Source organism: Corvus cornix, chromosome Z (genome assembly GCF_000738735.6).
Source record: "Corvus cornix cornix isolate S_Up_H32 chromosome Z, ASM73873v5, whole genome shotgun sequence".
Lineage (NCBI taxonomy): Eukaryota > Metazoa > Chordata > Aves > Passeriformes > Corvidae > Corvus > Corvus cornix.
The window spans coordinates 49,318,007-49,335,182 of record NC_046357.1 but is presented as its reverse complement, the minus strand read 5'-3'; positions in this window follow the sequence as shown (position 1 = coordinate 49,335,182).

The window sequence follows — 17,176 nt, the reverse complement described above, 5'->3', positions numbered from 1 at the left end:
GGAAAATGGCAAATTTTAAAATAATAAACAACCAGTGTGTAAACTCCATGTGACCACTATACCTGGTTTTGATGGTGTGCTTTTCTTTTGTCTGAACAAACTGAAGCAGATATCAGCATAATTGTGGCAGCAAAAGAAACAAGTTCTACAGGTGACAGAGTGAATGTGCAGCTGAATAAACCATTGGATTAGAGAACTGCTGTGTAGCAGTTTTTATACGTTAAGTCAAGCTGTGTTGCTCAGACTGGGAAAAGGAAATTCCACATGTATCTGCTTGGGACCACCACTGGAGTAAAACGTTTAGGTATGGCAAGGTCAAGAAAGAGTCAGGAAAAAAAAAGCAGGAATAACAGTTCAGTTCTTGACCAACTAAAGGCTGAAACTCCTTTCTCCTGGTAGCTAAGTTTAAGGCAGAATTTCCCACAGTGGAAAAGAATGAGATCAGCATGGACAAGGGAGAAAAGTATCAAGCCTACAAATTTGATTAGAATTAAACAGCTTTCCATTGCCAACAGCCAAAATTAGCTGCCTTTGAAATAAACCATATCTATTCTGCATTTATTTTGTGAGCATGACATTATTGCAGAACATAGAGAAGAGAAGGAAGGTACATGAAATGGTGAAGGTGGATAGGAATCCAGAATGCATTTCAGATTGAGCTATAGACTTAGTGCAGGTGGGGTTTTGTCTGTTCCAACTCTGGAGTAACGTCTTCCTTAAAAACTAAGGTAAATAGAGAACGTGTTATCTAATTTGGAAGATTAGATGCATCTGGAGTAGTAAATATGATAAATTCACTGTTCTAATACAATGGCACAGTTTACCTAGGAGCCTTTGGGGGACCATGTACTGACTTCATATATGACCTTACAGAAAAGTCTTCTGAGTACTCAGAAGAACTCTAAGGCATCAGGTCATTGCAGAATCTGGTAATATTAGTGAAACTCATGAAAAGCTGATAGGTAATTGATGAACCAAATAGCTAAGAAAAAAAAAAGGATGTGTTGAGATGGAGAGAAGAAAGTCAGAATGAGCTTACATATTGAGTCATACTGACTCCAGCAATTTTGTTTCTTTACTGTAAGGAGTATTATAACGACTGTAAGTGATTATAAGGACTCCTTATAATCACAACTGCTACTTTTCCTGAAATCTGGAATACTTTTAAAGAAAGAGCCACTATATTCATGTCATTGACCTTCTGCAAGACTGAGGTTACGTCTATCTGCCCATTAAACATCAGGAAGGAAAAGCCCTAGTTTTGTATGATCTATTGGTGTCCACATAACAGATTTTAATTACAAAAATTCTTTTAAAGTCATTATTCTGTTTGTATAAAAGAAGTTTACCACCATGTTTTCTTTTGCTGCGTAATTGATGTCATTCAAATTTGTTGCCAAATTTTTGAATATCTGAGACTGAAATGAGGACTGAGGATTGTGGGAAAACAAGAACAAATGTTTTCAAATAATTTTGTATTTGGTATAATAATGCCTTGGGAAATTCAAAAGTAATATGTGTTTTCTCTATAAACCAGGGAGTATAGATGAGCTTAGACTGTTTCTGTTACTTTAATGATGGAGTCACTCTTTTCAAAGCTGGTATTGTAAAAGGCAAATAAAATGTGGTGTGTCCCATACAGTGTCACCACTTGTTCCATCTAGCCTATCTGTCTCATACCATCTTGCAGATCTCCAATCTCAACTTTTCTGGAAAAGCCTTCCCACCTGCTTTTCCCCTTTATCTTTTATCCAGCATACCAGAAAACATGTTTCTGCAATATTTCACTACAGTAGATTGTAAGAACTCTTTGCCACAGCTGCCAAAAACTTCATGGCACCTCAAGCAGCTGAGCACTGATTTTGATTGAAGCATCGCTCTGCAACAGCAGCTGCATAGGCTCTTTTACCTCCAGTCCAGATCTGACATTAACCCTGGGACAAGAACAGCAGTAGGGCCAGTCATGTTTTCTGTTATGCACTAAAGGCACAGCAGAATGTAGGAGGCAATAACCAGGCCAGAACACAATGTTTTCAGGCAACATTTAAGGAATACTTGGATCTTGTGCCAGTTCTCTGCATAATAGCAAATTTCACCTGCAATGACTATGAAAAACATTGTGAACTGGGCAGGAATGTGAATTTCCTGTTATCACTGTGAAGCACAGTTTTTCATTTAGCTTAAAAAAACCCCAACAAAACAGAAAAATGAAGATTAAAAAAGAAGTGAATGTATGCTCTTTCTGAGATATAACTTTTCACACTTAAAAGCAGAAGAATATGAAATGGTATTCACTCTACCAGAATGAATCCTTTATCCTCTGCAAGTCTTAAATATTTAGGATGTCATCTCTTAAACTCAGAAAAGTTCTTGCACATTATGGGTTATAATCTACCTAATATTATAGAGGGGATTTACCCCTGTTCACAGTCAGCTTTTATGCTACAGAGAAAGACAAATTGGGAAAGTAAAACAAATCCAAACCAGAACTGGCATATAACCTGTAGGTTTAAAATTAAAAGTGACCTGTTTTGTTACAAACTAAGCAGATTTAAAGGGAAGAGACTCTGGCTTTCAAGATGAAACAAATATGTTTATTAAGAATGTCACTCCAGAAAATGTATCAGGAAAATCATGGCTGAAAGGCTTCTTGACATTCTTTTCCTTGCTTATATCTGTGGGAAGATTTTTTCTTCTCTTACTTTGCACAGAAAATCAGGCTTCAATTTTAGACACACAGGATACAGGAGAATAAGGCTGGGCATATCTTTGAGTCAGAGCGTCAAACTCATAATTTTTGTGACATTAGAAACAGGTCGCTTGACTTCCTTTCAGGGAAAACCTAGCCCCAAACCACCATCTTTGAACAAGTTTCCAGCTATTATTTTTATCTTGTGCAATCTTTTTTATTTTTTTTTAAATGCAATTTTCCACCTACTACTCAGAAGACTTCATATTACTGAAAAGCCCTTGTTCCTACAGTGCATTGCAAGTTCAAAGGCTTTCCAGCAAGTTTTACCATACTGAAAATGCTTTTCTTTAAAGATTGCCACATCATTGTTAGCAATATGACCCTGGGAACTTTTCTTCTTGAAAGATTGCAATGGAATTCCTGCACAGATACCCATAATGTTTTCAGACATGGAGAAAACAAAACTTAACTTTGACAATCACTTTCTTTTCACAGTCCAGGGTTTTATTATCACGTAATTTTTCTGGGTTTTCAAAAAGTACTTGAGTTTGTATGTGGCAAGTGGTTTTAAACCTCTGTGCCTTATGCAAGGAGGAACAAGTGGAAGAAAGGCGAAGTCTCAGGACTTGTGCTTGACAGAAACAATGACCACACACTTGGTGTGTTTGCAGGACTGCTAACTACTCCTGGTGAGAGCAAAAAGTATTCAGGTATTCAGGAAAAAAACATCCAACATTTTAGCTCTAGGAAGTCAGCAAATCCCACTCTGAGTGTGAGTCCTCCCACAATTACTCTTCATAGCCCAAGTACATTGAAAGTGTCAGGAAGATTGCCTTTTCATAAGCCAGAGAGAAAATGAAATTTTAGCCTCTAAAGACTGCAGAAATTCTTTCTGTCAAAATGTAATGGTAGTCTAACAGAGGCACAATACTTTATTATTTTATAGCATAATACTTATTAGTTAAGTGGTTTATCCCAAGCTTTTCTTCATGTATTTATTCTGTATTTCAAGAGTTTAGCCCCTCAAGTTTTCTTTTTTATTTAATCGTGAAGTCATATATATATATATATATATATGTATATTACCTTCCTGAAAACTCCAGAGGAATATTCTCACATATCCACTTAAAATGTAGATTTTCAATTAAATAATTCAGTCAAATCAAATTTCCTTACAGCTGTGCAACAAATAATTTGTCATTAGTTTCTATTTCCCTGCCAGACCCTATTTTTCAGACTAAGCTGTTTTATCTGAAAGAGGATTTGCAAAAAAAAGGCATTGCATCTCAGAAGAAAATGGAAACAATATAAATTTTAGATACACAAATGTTGCCCTACCATTTCTGGACTCAGCAAAAAATCCAAACTGATTTTTTTCAAACAGATATAAAGGGTACGGCGTTTTCACAGAATCTTGAGATTCTTAGAGAATATACACAGCAATCAAATAAAAATACTGCTAAAAAATTGTGCCCTTATTCCATACCATTAAAACAGTCTCACTCTACCCTGCAGGCTATAAAGGAAGGATTTTGTTGAATGAATCTTTCTATTTGTTGCAGCCATCATTTGCAGCTATGATTGCTTTCCTCCTGCTTCTTAAACTAGTAGTTTTACTTTCTCTATTTGGCCTTCTAGCTGTTGAAAATATAACACAAATAAACCAGATAACAAGCAAGCTAGAAAAGCAATGCACCCAAAATGAGATGGAACACAGAAGTTGCAGCAGAAACATAGCTGGCAAGACTCAAAAAGCTCTGACAATACATTTTATTTGAGGCAGGGAGGGAAAATGTTCCTTTTCCATCCATTTCAAGAAAATGCAAATTTTAATGTACTGAGTTGCAATGGAGTACAAAACTTCAATAAATTATAGTTTCCCGTGAATTTGATCTATTTGGAAGCTAACTGATACAAATTGATTTTGCAGGTGGTTGTTTACCAGTAGATGATGTTTTGTTGTCACATCTAGAATATCTCAGACTCAGAGAAAACTGTTGTTTCTGTTCCGTGACCAATCTTTATCCTTTAAGATGCGCTACTGCTCTCCCACATAAACCGGAGAAACTATAGTTTTCCAGTAAAAGGGAAAAAGCCTATCTCTCTCCTGCCAATTGCAGTCTCCAAATGACAGAGCTGTGTAGTGGGGTGGATCTGCACACACTCTAGAGAAGGTCTTTTTGGAAGAAGCACAGTACAGCTGGGAAAAGACAGACAGGGTATGCTAAGCTCTGGCACTCCCCAAGCATGTTTCATGTTGAACAGTGTTATGTTACAACATGAAAAGCTACACTAATCCAAGAACTTGTTGCAAAAAATAATAACAAAACCCAAAAACAAACCAACAAAAAAAACAACAGCCTCAGGAAGTCACAAGGAGCTTCTCTGCGGAAATCTTCCCCTAACACTCAGGTGGCTCCTCTTCCCCCTGTTCCATGAAAGCTACTCCTTTGACCGTAACAGAAGCAGTTCAAGACAGACCCCATGGAAATTTTCTTTCATTTAAATTATCAGTGTTTAAATAAAACTACTACTCTTCAAGATTTAAGTAAATACAGCAGTTTCCCTCAATACATTTTGCTGCCACATTTAGTGGATTGAGAGAAGTTTTTTGTGGGGCTTAGTGTCATTTACACTTGAGGAAATCATGTCGTATTATCATTATATAATTACAGATCAGTATATGCATTTCATTTATGTTTACATGTGCAATGGAGTACAATGTAGGTATATTTCTGATTAATTACATTTTCTCCCATCCCCCTCAGGAACAGAAATCATTTAGCAGGACTGTAATTGCATGGGTCCTCACAAAGACCATAGTTGCAGAGAGATGTAGAAAAACAAGAGTCAGAAGAGTCAGCCAACTTCTGAACGATAGTATTAATTTTGAGACACTGCTAAGCTTTAGGATTCAATTTCATTTATGCAATTTTCAGAGAAAATTATTTTATTTTCTTTATAATTCCTTGAGAAATGATGTATTTTGTATATATGTATATATATGTGCATATATAGCTCTCTATACACATATAGATATAAGTTATACAAACATATTGAAATACTTTGAGCAAATGCGTTTATATAATCTTTTACCTCAGGAATGTCATGACAGGAAGTTTTGATAGGAACATTAGGAAATTAGGTATTTCCTTGATAAAATTCATCAGATCGGTGCTTCACATGCACAGATCCCCAGTGTTTAGACAGTGACAGATTAACACAAAGCTAAGACAAAAACCATGGTTAGCGTTATTTGTACTTGTACTGTGAAGATTTCAAACCACTTTCTGTGAATAAAGGTCCTTTGGGTTTTCAGCAGAATAACTTTCAACATTTTAAAATGTGTTTTTTCACAGAACAGTTACAGTGTTCAGATTTTATAGGGCTCTTTTTTTCCTTTAAATATCATAGAATCATAGAATCATTGAGGTTTGAAAAGACCTCCAAGATCATCAAGGCCAACTTTCAACCAAACACCACCATGTCAAAAAAACCATGTCACTAAGTGCCACATCCAGTTCTTTTCTTGAACACCTCCAAGGATGGTGACTCTCCTACTTCCCTGGGCAGCCCATTCCAATCCTTGACCACCTCTTCAGTGAAGAAAGCCTTCCTGATGTCCAGCCTGAACCTTCCCTGGCACACAGCCTGAGACAGTCCTCCTGTCCTCTCACTGCCTGGGAGAAGAGACCAACTCCCACCTGCCTACGCCCTCCTTTCAGGCAGTTGTACAGAGCAGTAAGGTCTCCCTCAAGTCTCCTTTTCTCCAGGCTAAACACCCCCAGCTCCCTCAGCTGCTCCTCACAGGACTTGTGCTCCAGACCCTTCCCCAGCTCCGTTGCCCTTCTCTGGATGTACTCCAGCACCTCAAAGTCCTTACTGAAGTGAGTGGCCCAGAACTGGACACAGCACCCAGGGTGTGGCCTCATCAGTGCCCAGTACAGGGGGGACAGTCACTGCCCTGGTCTTGCTGGCTACACTGTTGATGATACAGGCCAGGATGCCCTTGGCCTTCTTGGACACCTGGGAACAGCTGGCTCATGTTCAGCTTCTGTCGGCCAGCACCCCCAGCTTCTTTTCTATCAGTGGCTTTACAATACCTTTTTCTCAAGCCTTTAGCACTCTCTGGAGTTCTTGTGATGCAAACTTCTGGCCCAGCACCTCACCTTGTTGAATCTCATCCAGCTGTCCTTGGCCTATCAATCAACCTGTCCAGATCCCTCTGCAGAGCCTTCCTACCCTCCAGCAGTTCAACACTCCCACTTGTGTCACCTGCAGACTTACTCAGGGACACTCAATGCCCTCATCCAGATCACTGATAAAGATAATAAACAGGCTTGACCCCGACACTGGGCCATGGGGAACACCACTGCTGACCAGCCTCCAGCTGGATGTAACTCCATTCACCTCCACTCTCTGGGCCTGGCCATCCAGCCAGTTTTTAACCCAGGCCAGAAAGCCCCTGTCCACCCCATGAGCTGCCAATGGGACTTGACCTGCTTTCAAAAAAATCGCATGTTCCTCAAACAATCAGATATCATCTAGATAAAGACTTTTCTCATCTCCCTAATAAAGTGCTTCAGCAAAGGGAATTTGGTAGCAAAATATATTATTAAACACACTAATAAAAATCCAGGCAAATCTCTACAGTTTTAATTTTCTAATCAAAATTAGAAAACCATTTATAATATAAAGATTAATCCATAAAAGAAAAGCTTAGGGTGTTCTTATCTAGGATCCATACATTATGCTTAAAATACAAGCTGCATGTACTAAAGTAGCATAGAGTTTCCAGGTGGTCATCTAAAAGAAAATAGTGCAGATTCTTGTCACAGTGTAAAATATTGTCTTATTTTCTGTAAGTATTTCAACCTGGACAAAAAGTTTTCTTCCTTTCCAAATAGAGGTCAGCAGGAGGTGAAGTTGTGCAAGCTACTCGTCAGTTATTTTTATGGGGACTCTGACAATTGTAATATAAACAAGGCAGAAGTATGTTGATTTAGTCTTTTAGTAATATTAATAAAGAATTTTACCAATGGTCTCTTTGTGTTGAGAGAGAAAGCAGGCCTATTTCCATTGCACCAAGTTATATGGTATTCATAATATTTCTCATCCATTCACACATCACAAAACAAAGTAATAAAAGGCCTGGCATATCATATAGGCGTAAAATAATGCACTGTGATGAAACTCTAGCTTACAGGTTTTGACTCCACTAACTCCACAAAGATAGCACAAAGAGGAAAAAATCATGACGGGAAATAGGCATAAGAATATATAACATTGTGCCTTGAGAAAATAGCTCTTTAAAAATTAAAAGGACAGTTTCTTTATATTTCTTTCATATTACCAAACAGTGATCAAACCTGCCTGATACCTTTGCAAGGAAAAAAAAAAAGGAATACACATTGCTCCTACTATAAAGAAAATGGAATTTTCTCTATTTGAGCTCTTTTCTTACATTCATCTGTAATTTCCTATATTTTAAAACTCCTTTTGCTTTTCAAGTCATTCATGGAACAAATATTTTATAAGAATGATGTTTCTTAAAGAACTAAAGGATGTAAGTTTCTTTAGTCATTTACCACAATTATTGAATAAACACAAAGGGACTTAAAGTGTTTCTGCATTTGACAGATGCTTAGTCTCTACTCAAATGTTCACTTATCTTTCATATCATACAAAAGCAGAAGGACATCAAACAAAGTCTAAGTATATGACAGAGTTTTTTTCCTCCAGAAGGTTGGTTAGCAAAGTTGCAGCTCCTGTGATCAGACAAAAATTGAATAACTCTAAAAATAAATAATAACTCTAAAATAAATCTACAACCTTGGAAGTTCCCATAGAAATAAAACCTTTATAGTACAATAAAAGATAAAATATGAAAATAACTGTCACTGTTCTGTAGAGTATTACCACTGATGACTTATATCCAGAAAAATATTTCAAGACCAGGAATATTTCACAAGTATGATTTTGAATAATTTTCACATGATAAATACATGTGAAAACTGATATCTACATTACTGACAATATGTACTGCTGAATCTGTTGACTTTTTATATATGTAAAGACATATAGGTATACACAATAATGCCTCTGTGTCAGATTAAAAATCTTCCTACTTTGGAACATCAGCACATTTTTACAATGAAGGCTATGTAGACTGAATTAGCTTTAACCTCAGTATCTGGAGTAAGGACAACCACACAGACATAGAAATAAATGTTGTAAAACCTTCCTCAGGAGGTGAAAACAGTTTTTGTCTCTATGGAACTTCAGACATAATATTTCTAATATCAAGCCTAGCAATGAAAGGACAGCCTTATGTGGTTCTTTCAAAAGCCAGTTCACACACCGATTTCTCAGAAAAAAAAATGCTATGCACTAATTGTTTAGTTTTGCTGACAATAACATCTAAGTGTGCTTGTGAAAAGTGAAGAGAACTGAAATGGTATACAGGAGTTCTTTCGTTATTTTCAACTTTCTTCATGTCTTCTGCTGACTTTATAAACTCTGAAAACCTTTTTTCAAAACTGCTTGATGTGAATACAAAGCTTGATTAAACCAGAATTGCTTAAATGTTTGAAAAGCTGAGAGCTCATTCCGAAACAAGAGTAACACCAACAGTTTCTTTGCAAGGTGTCTACTATCCAGCAAGGTGTAATATAATCTTGGTCACAATACCGGCTACTCCAGAAGGCCTGCTACATATTGAAACTCTGACTGGTTTCATATATTAGACATTTTGTCTTGGCTTTGCTATTTCGGCCTGATAATGAAAGAATGGTAATTACAGTTTCTAGACTATGCTTGTAGGCAGAAGCAAGTCATTACAATACGTTGGCAGAAATGTGCACCAAATATACAATAACAGAGTGCAGGTAAATATAACTGCACCATTTTCATTCTAATTGTTTTTGTTGTTATAGTAAAATATGGTGGCTTTAATTGAAAAAAAAATTTCTACATTGAGAAGATAAAAGAAGAAATAAAAATTCAAAACATAAAAAGAGGAAAACCTGATTTTTTTATGAAGAGCTGTGAGTGAGGAGAACAAGCCTTCCTTGAATACCCACTTCCATGCTTTGTTACAGGCATGTTTTTCTACCTCTCATCATTCACATTAGAAATTATAAATGTCAATCAATTTTACACAAATGGATAAAAAAAATATGTGGCTTGCCTGCTGTGGGACCACCCCACTGCTTGCCCTGGTGAAGCACCTTCAAAACAGAGAAGCCTCACTTGAATAAATTTCTATCTATAAACTGAACAGGATTTAGATTTAAGGGGTGGGATGTTTCCCTGCAGTACAGGAAGATCCCAATTTAAGGTGATCCTATGTGAATCTATTGCAATATTTGTCTTCCACCATTGACTGTAAAGAAAAATTGATAATGACTTGTTAAATTTCTTATGCTGGCTGTATGAGAATTCTCAAAAGACCCTGTAAAATCTTTACTCCCTTCTAAACTCTCCAGTGTTAACACAATTATTGCCTTTTACCACAGCTTTTTGTTATAATCATAGTCAAATGTTTTTTTGAAGAATTGATTAAATTAATCAATATTCTAGATTAACAATATCTTTGATGATATTTTAAGATCATGTTTCTCATGAAATGCTGTGGAAAAGGTTTTGTCTTGGACATACTATGGAATCACTTTGGGACAACAGAAAAAACATCAGTGGAAAAGCAGCAAAACTGTCACTGGGATTGACAAGACAACTTAAACTCTTGTACTCAGCTGTATGTTCCAGAAAGGATGTGTCTCATCTTCTTAACTTTTCAGTATGTATATCAGTTAATGAAGTAGACGCAATATGCTTTCGGCAGGCTTGAGTCCTGGAAAGCAAAAGAAAAATGCTAAGAGAGCTTGTGCTTGTGATCCCTGTCACTGTTAAACTCTGCTCAATATCTCTGGGGCAGGTAAGAGAACTGCTGACTGAGCACTGCAGAAAATAGGCTGACATCTCATGTTGTAAGGTACATCTGAAAGGATTCTTCAAACATAAAGCAAAGAACCATTCACTGCACTGATATCTGTGATCCTCTATGACTAAGTGAAAAACAGCCAGAGAGGTGCAAGAGGTTGTATTTGCTAGCTAGATGCATTTAATACTGCTCAGAAAATAAGTGATCTGACTGGTGTTTTCTAATGTCAAGCTGATCTCCCTGGAGTTTTCTGTTAATGGCACACAATGAACACAATTGTCCCTACTGCAAGTGAAACAATGAAATGTATTCATGGGGTTAAAAGACCAGCAAGCCTGGTAAATCTGTTCCTTGACTACCTGGATAGAACACAACAGATGTGCAATGAATAGACAATGTAGAGAAGAGAAATGAAGCATTGGTAATATGTTGGCTGGGGGGGAGGGAAAGGAAATCCTCCGGATTTCTCAAAACCTGAAATTCTGGTTTCCTCTCTTGAAGTATTATCTGGTGACTGTGAACTATGATTCCCAGCTATATCTCATTATCTGTAAAGATATGCAACTCCTGGTCACTGAGGACTGACAGTTTGGGAACACAACACAACAGAAGATAAGGTAATCACGAGTTACACTCTCAGCTACAGGGAAAGAAGCACTCAGCACTTCCCATTTTTCAGGAAAAAAACCCCAGTGACACTAGAAATATGCAGATACCATGAGCAAAAAATTATTGATAATAACTTCCCTTTTTATTACAGTAAAATTCTCAGCTGACTGTAAGTTAAAATTTTAGATCAGCTTTGTATTTCGTACCTTATCATTTCATTCTAAAGACTTAAATTCAGCTTTTCACACCAGACAGCTCAATACATATAAATACACCATATGCTAGAAAACATTCCCAGCTGTTGGAAAAATTATTTGCTTAAAACTGAAAAATTCTGAATATTCCTATTTAGCAAATAGTTAGGAATTGTTGTAGAATTGTATTGCTATTTAAATGCATATTATAAGCAGTTTTTTAGAGGTGTCAAGGCAGCTATACACCAAGGGATTTTCCGGTCTTCTGGTACTTGACACAAATTTTGAAAGCAGCCTCCACAAATAAGCCTGTGAGATGTATAATGTCATTCTTTAAAAAACTGTCTCTCTAAATCTTTATCTGGCAGAATGGAGCTAAACACAACAGGGGCTAACTGGTTAGCTATTTTCCTCTGTTAAAAAAAAAAAAACCATAAAAAAAATGGCTGTATCTGTTCCAAAGTGAAATACAAACAGACTCTTCTCAGCACTCACACACATTAAAACTCTGGTGGCCAGTGAAGTAGAGGTGTCAGCCTACTCAGCTTAGTTATAGCCACAGAGTAAAAAGATGCACTGACAATATATATTGCAGCTTAAAATGACACTTAGGGGACAAAAGTCAATAATTTGCTGGAGGCAATATCTTATAATTTCCAGTAAATGAGCACATGATTAGAGCAGAATAAATGAGAGTCATCCGTTGCCTCCATAGCTGTGGAATGACATAATTACAACCAATTAAGGGAAGTGCATGCAGTAGTCAAACAGAGCTTTCTCAGCAGTCCGGCCCAAATTATGGAAACAGGACATCACCGTTGCCAGACGGTCTCTAGATGAAACACGCTTCTCTGATCCTCTCTTCTGTAATACAGCAAATATTTAATTGTTACTACAGATAGAAATAAATACACTGTTTAGTTTGATTCAAGGATACTAAGATGTCATAGTAACATGAGCAATGTAAGAATTTTAAGAACAGAAAATAACCCTATGGGAACTACAATCATTTTGGCACTATTTTTCATAAATGATATTGGTATTGGCAAACAAGGTAATATGTCTACATGCAAAGAAGTGCATAATGCAAGCTATAAGGTGCATTTTCTGTGCCTCTTCAAAAGAATATTAAATTCTAGAAAAAAAAGCAAATTATTTATACAAAATTTTTTGTCAAGTTGATACACTAAGCTAATACCTAGCCAGTTCTTGTGCTGCACTCATCATCAATGGATTGATAAATAGTTCTTTTCACTTAACAAAATAATACATGCAATTAATGAATGTAAAGTGCAAGATTGTATAAATCCTGCCTTGGATGTAAGAGAAGGTTTTAACTGTTTTTAGAGGTAAACATAGTTGTTGTACATCTTCTGCATCAAGATTACACAAAAATTGGGGCACTATTTGACCATGAGAGTTTTGCAGCACAGTAAGAAAAGGCACTGAACACAGATGCATTTCAAGGCTCATTCCAAGTTTGTGATAGGTGGATTTGTCACAGTATCTTGTGGAAAAAAGCTAATTAACAGTGTACTGAGATGTGGAGGATGAACATATAAACAATACCCAAGCACTAACATGAGTAATAAAGTGAAAGTAATAAAACATTCACTAATAAAGAAAAAAAAATAAGGATTATGTCATGTGGAGCATGTCTAATGAAATAGTCAGCCAACAGAGTCTGCATTTATACCTGGCTCATGGATCTTACAACAGATAAAGGAAATTTAGAAATATAAGCTTTTATGGTATTTCTATTAATGTTAAAAATCCAGTTAAGAACAAGGACATAGTAGAATATTCTGAATGGTAGCAGCAAGGGTTGTCACTTAAGCTCTTGAGCATATGCTAGAAAGTCTTATAATTGAATATTAGAAGACATGAATGATGAATATTAGAAGACATAAAAGAACTACTGTTCTTTAGATTCAGACTTGGGAAAAAATGAAGTAGAAAATAATTGCATAAACAAAACCTTGGTAAAATCATACTTTCAATATTTTACTGTCAGACTTCTGATAGCAAGAAATGAAAAAAGAGACAGTAGTTTGAAACACAAAAACAATCACTGAAGCAAAGCTAAGGACAGAAGCAGGGCATAATAGAGTACTGAGGCCTCCCTGGACACCATATCGCTAAGCAGGGAGTCATGGAATTTGATTGGGTTTGGGTTGGAAGAGACCTTAAACATCATATCATTCCAACTGTCATGCCATGGATAGAGACAATCTTCACTGGACAAGGTTTCCCAGAGTGGCATCCAGTCTGGCCTTGAACTTTTGTCACATTGTTATTCTTAAAGAAACTAAAAGTAAGAGGACATCCTGAAAGAAAATTCTTCAATGTATGAAACTCCATTATCAGATAATGAACAAATTTAGGTGTTGTAGATCTGTAATATTGAATAACACTCATAGAAGTTGCTAAAATATAAGAAAATCATTTTCGACAGGGTCAACTAGGAAAAAAATCTCTTCATCATTCAACATTCCTGCATGAAGATTTGGCGGCAAAGCACAAAAAATTTTGCAGGAAATATAAAGGAAAACCAAATAATGGCTTCATTGCATGCTGTCAATATTCAACTCCTAATTTTTATTGCAAGGATACCAAAGAACTTTTACTTATCATAGGACCATAGAATGTTAAGGGGTTGTAATGGACCTTAAAAATCATCTAATCCCAACCTCCCCCTGCCATGGCAGGGACACCTCTCACTGGATGCCATCCAACCTGGACTTGAACACTTCCAGGGCTGGGGCATCCCCAGCTCCTCTGGGCAACCTGTGCCGGTGCCTCACCACCTTCACAGTGAAGAATTTTTTTCCAATATGTAACCTAAATACAGCTTGAACAAATAGAAAACTAATAAATGTTTTTACTGGGGCTTTAGCTTTGAGCTTCAATGAGTTAGTTTGTTTCAAAATTTTCTCCTATTACATTTTTTCCATCTAGCTCTTTGGGTTAGCCCCAGCTCTGGTATTTTGTAACTTCTTTATAAACCTTAGTGTAGTGCACTTTTTTATATTGGCCATCTTTCTCTCTCTCTGTTCCTCTGCAAGTACTACAGCTGTCAAAACCAGCCATATTAATAATTGCTAGCATTGTTATGACATGCAGTGTAAACCAAAGCTGCAGGCATGCAAGCCACTGGCCAAAAGGATAGTTACCACTATTATCTTTAGATCTGCATTCAGCAGTTTTATTCTGAGTCAGCTTTCTGGCTGGCTTTGTTTTATGATGGACAGCACCTGTTCATCACACACTTGGACTGTATAATCCTCCAATATATTTTTCCTGATGAGGCTTGTAAACAGTGATAATTATACAGGTAAATTAGATGGGTAAGGAGTTACTTCTATAACTCATTCGCTTAAATAAATAAAAAGGTTTTATCAAGCTGATGTAGTTAAAACTATAAAAGTCACTGTATTCTTAAGAATTTCAGAGAAAAGTGTGTTGACAGAATTTTTAAAACTGTCCTGTTTCTTACCAGTCTTTTCTTGATAGCTTAAATACATGTATAAGTAGCTTAGAGACACCACAGTTCTTCCAATTTGGCAAACCCTAAATTTACATCTGTCTAGTTCAACGCCTTTTCCAGCAAATTATTTGGACCTACCTTTATCATGACTGTCAGAACCCACATGAAAAGCTGTTACGTACCTAGAAGGGTAAAGTACTTTAACAGAGAAAGCTGTCACACACATATCCTACCCCATGTCATATAAACAAGTAATTTTTAATATACACCAACATATCAACATGGCTTAAAGTTCTGTTGAATATCACAGAATCACAGAATGGCTGAGATTGGAGGGGACCTTGAGAAACCACTCGCAAAAGCAGAACCACCTGGAGCCAGCTGCCCAAGATCATCTGAAGACAGCTTTTGGAGGTCTCTCATATTCAATAAATATTTCCTGATGTTCAGAGGGAACTTTATGCATTTTGGTTCATGCCCATTGCTGCTTGTCCCATGACTGGGAACAATCTGGAGGATCCTGACTCCATCTTCTTTGTATCCTCCCTTCTGGAGTTCACCTACATTAATAAAATCCTCCCTGAGTATTCTCCAGGTGAAACTATCCCAGATCTCTCATAGAAGAGATACTTCAGGCCCTTCATCGTCTTCATGGCCCTTCATTGGACTTTGAAACTGGTCCAATTAAATTTCTTTCCAGCTGGGTGGCCTCCAGCATACACTGGTGCCTGGAGTTTTTCTCCCCAGATGCAAGATGTTACATTTCCTCTTGTTGAACTTTGTGATGTTCCCATCCTCCCACTCCTTCAGCCTGTTGAGGTACATCTGGAAGACAGCATGACCCTTTCCAGTTTTGTGTCTGATACAAACTTAGTGACAGTACACTGTGCACCATCATCCAAATCATTAATGAAGATGTTAAACAGGACTGGATCCAGGAATGTCCCTTGGGGTACACCACTAGTTTAATCAAAGCTGGTTAGTTGGTCAAGCATGATTTCCCTTTCCTGAATTTCCTTGTCCATCAGGTGTCTAATGGTTTTCAGGATTAGATGTTCCCTCACCTTTCCAGGATGGAGGTGAGGGTGGTTTTCCTGTAGTTCGTTGGGTCATCTTTCTTTGCTCTTCCTGAAAGTAGGATTCACCATGATGAATCAAAGATTATCAAATGAGCTTGCAATCACACCTGTCCTTAACAGGGTCCTTGGGCTTATGTATATAGAATTTGCTTAATTATTCCCTGACCTGATCCTCTTCTAGCAAGAGTACATCTTCCTTGCTCCAGCCTATCCTTCTGGTCTCTGGGACCCCGTACTCCTGAGGGCTGGGAAACAAAGAAGGCATTGAGTACCTCAGAATTTTCTGTCTTTCATAAGCAAGTCCCCCATCTCATTGAGCAATGGCCCCACATTTTCCCAAGTCTTGTTTTTATCACCTGTGTACTTATAGAAGCCTTTCTTGTCTTTGGATCTCTTAGAAAGATTTAAGTCCATTTGGGTTTTAGCTTGTCTAATGTCATCCCTGGATATCTGGACTTGGGTAGGAACACTTTTTTCACATGCAGTGTCCCTTTGTTTTTACCTTACTTCCTGTTCGTTGGGATGGATTGCACTTAAGCTTGTAGAAGGTGATCCTTGAATGCTAACCAGCTTTCTTGGACCTTCCTTCCCTCTAGGGACTTATTAAAAAGGATTCCTCCAAGCATCTTTGAAGATGTCAAAGTCTTTTTCCTGAGGTTCAGGTCTATGAGCTTGCTTGTCACCCTTCTCCCTTTCCCCAGACTCTGGAGCTGCTCCTTCATTCAGCACATGTCACTGCAGCAAAGGCTGCCTCTGGTGTCAACACACTTCTTGTTGGGGAGTTTGTGGTCCAGCACAGCATCTGTCCTTGCTGACTTCTCTATCACTTGGCAGAGGAAGTTATCATCAATGCACTCCAGGAACTTCTGGGGTTGTATATGGGCTGATGTGTTGTTCCTTCAACATTTATCAAGGTGGTTGAAGACACCCATGAAGACCAGGACCTTCAAACTTGAGGTCTGTATAGAGTCTGAACTACTTGTTCTTCATGGTCAGGTGGCCTATTGTAGACACCCACTATAATATTACCTTTGCCTAATCCTAACACATAAAATATCCATTGGCTCGTCATCCACCACTAGGCAGATTTCCAAGACCTTAAGCTGCTGTGTCACATAAAAGAAACTCATCTCCTCATCACACTTTCCTGTCCTTCTGAAAGAACCTGTATCA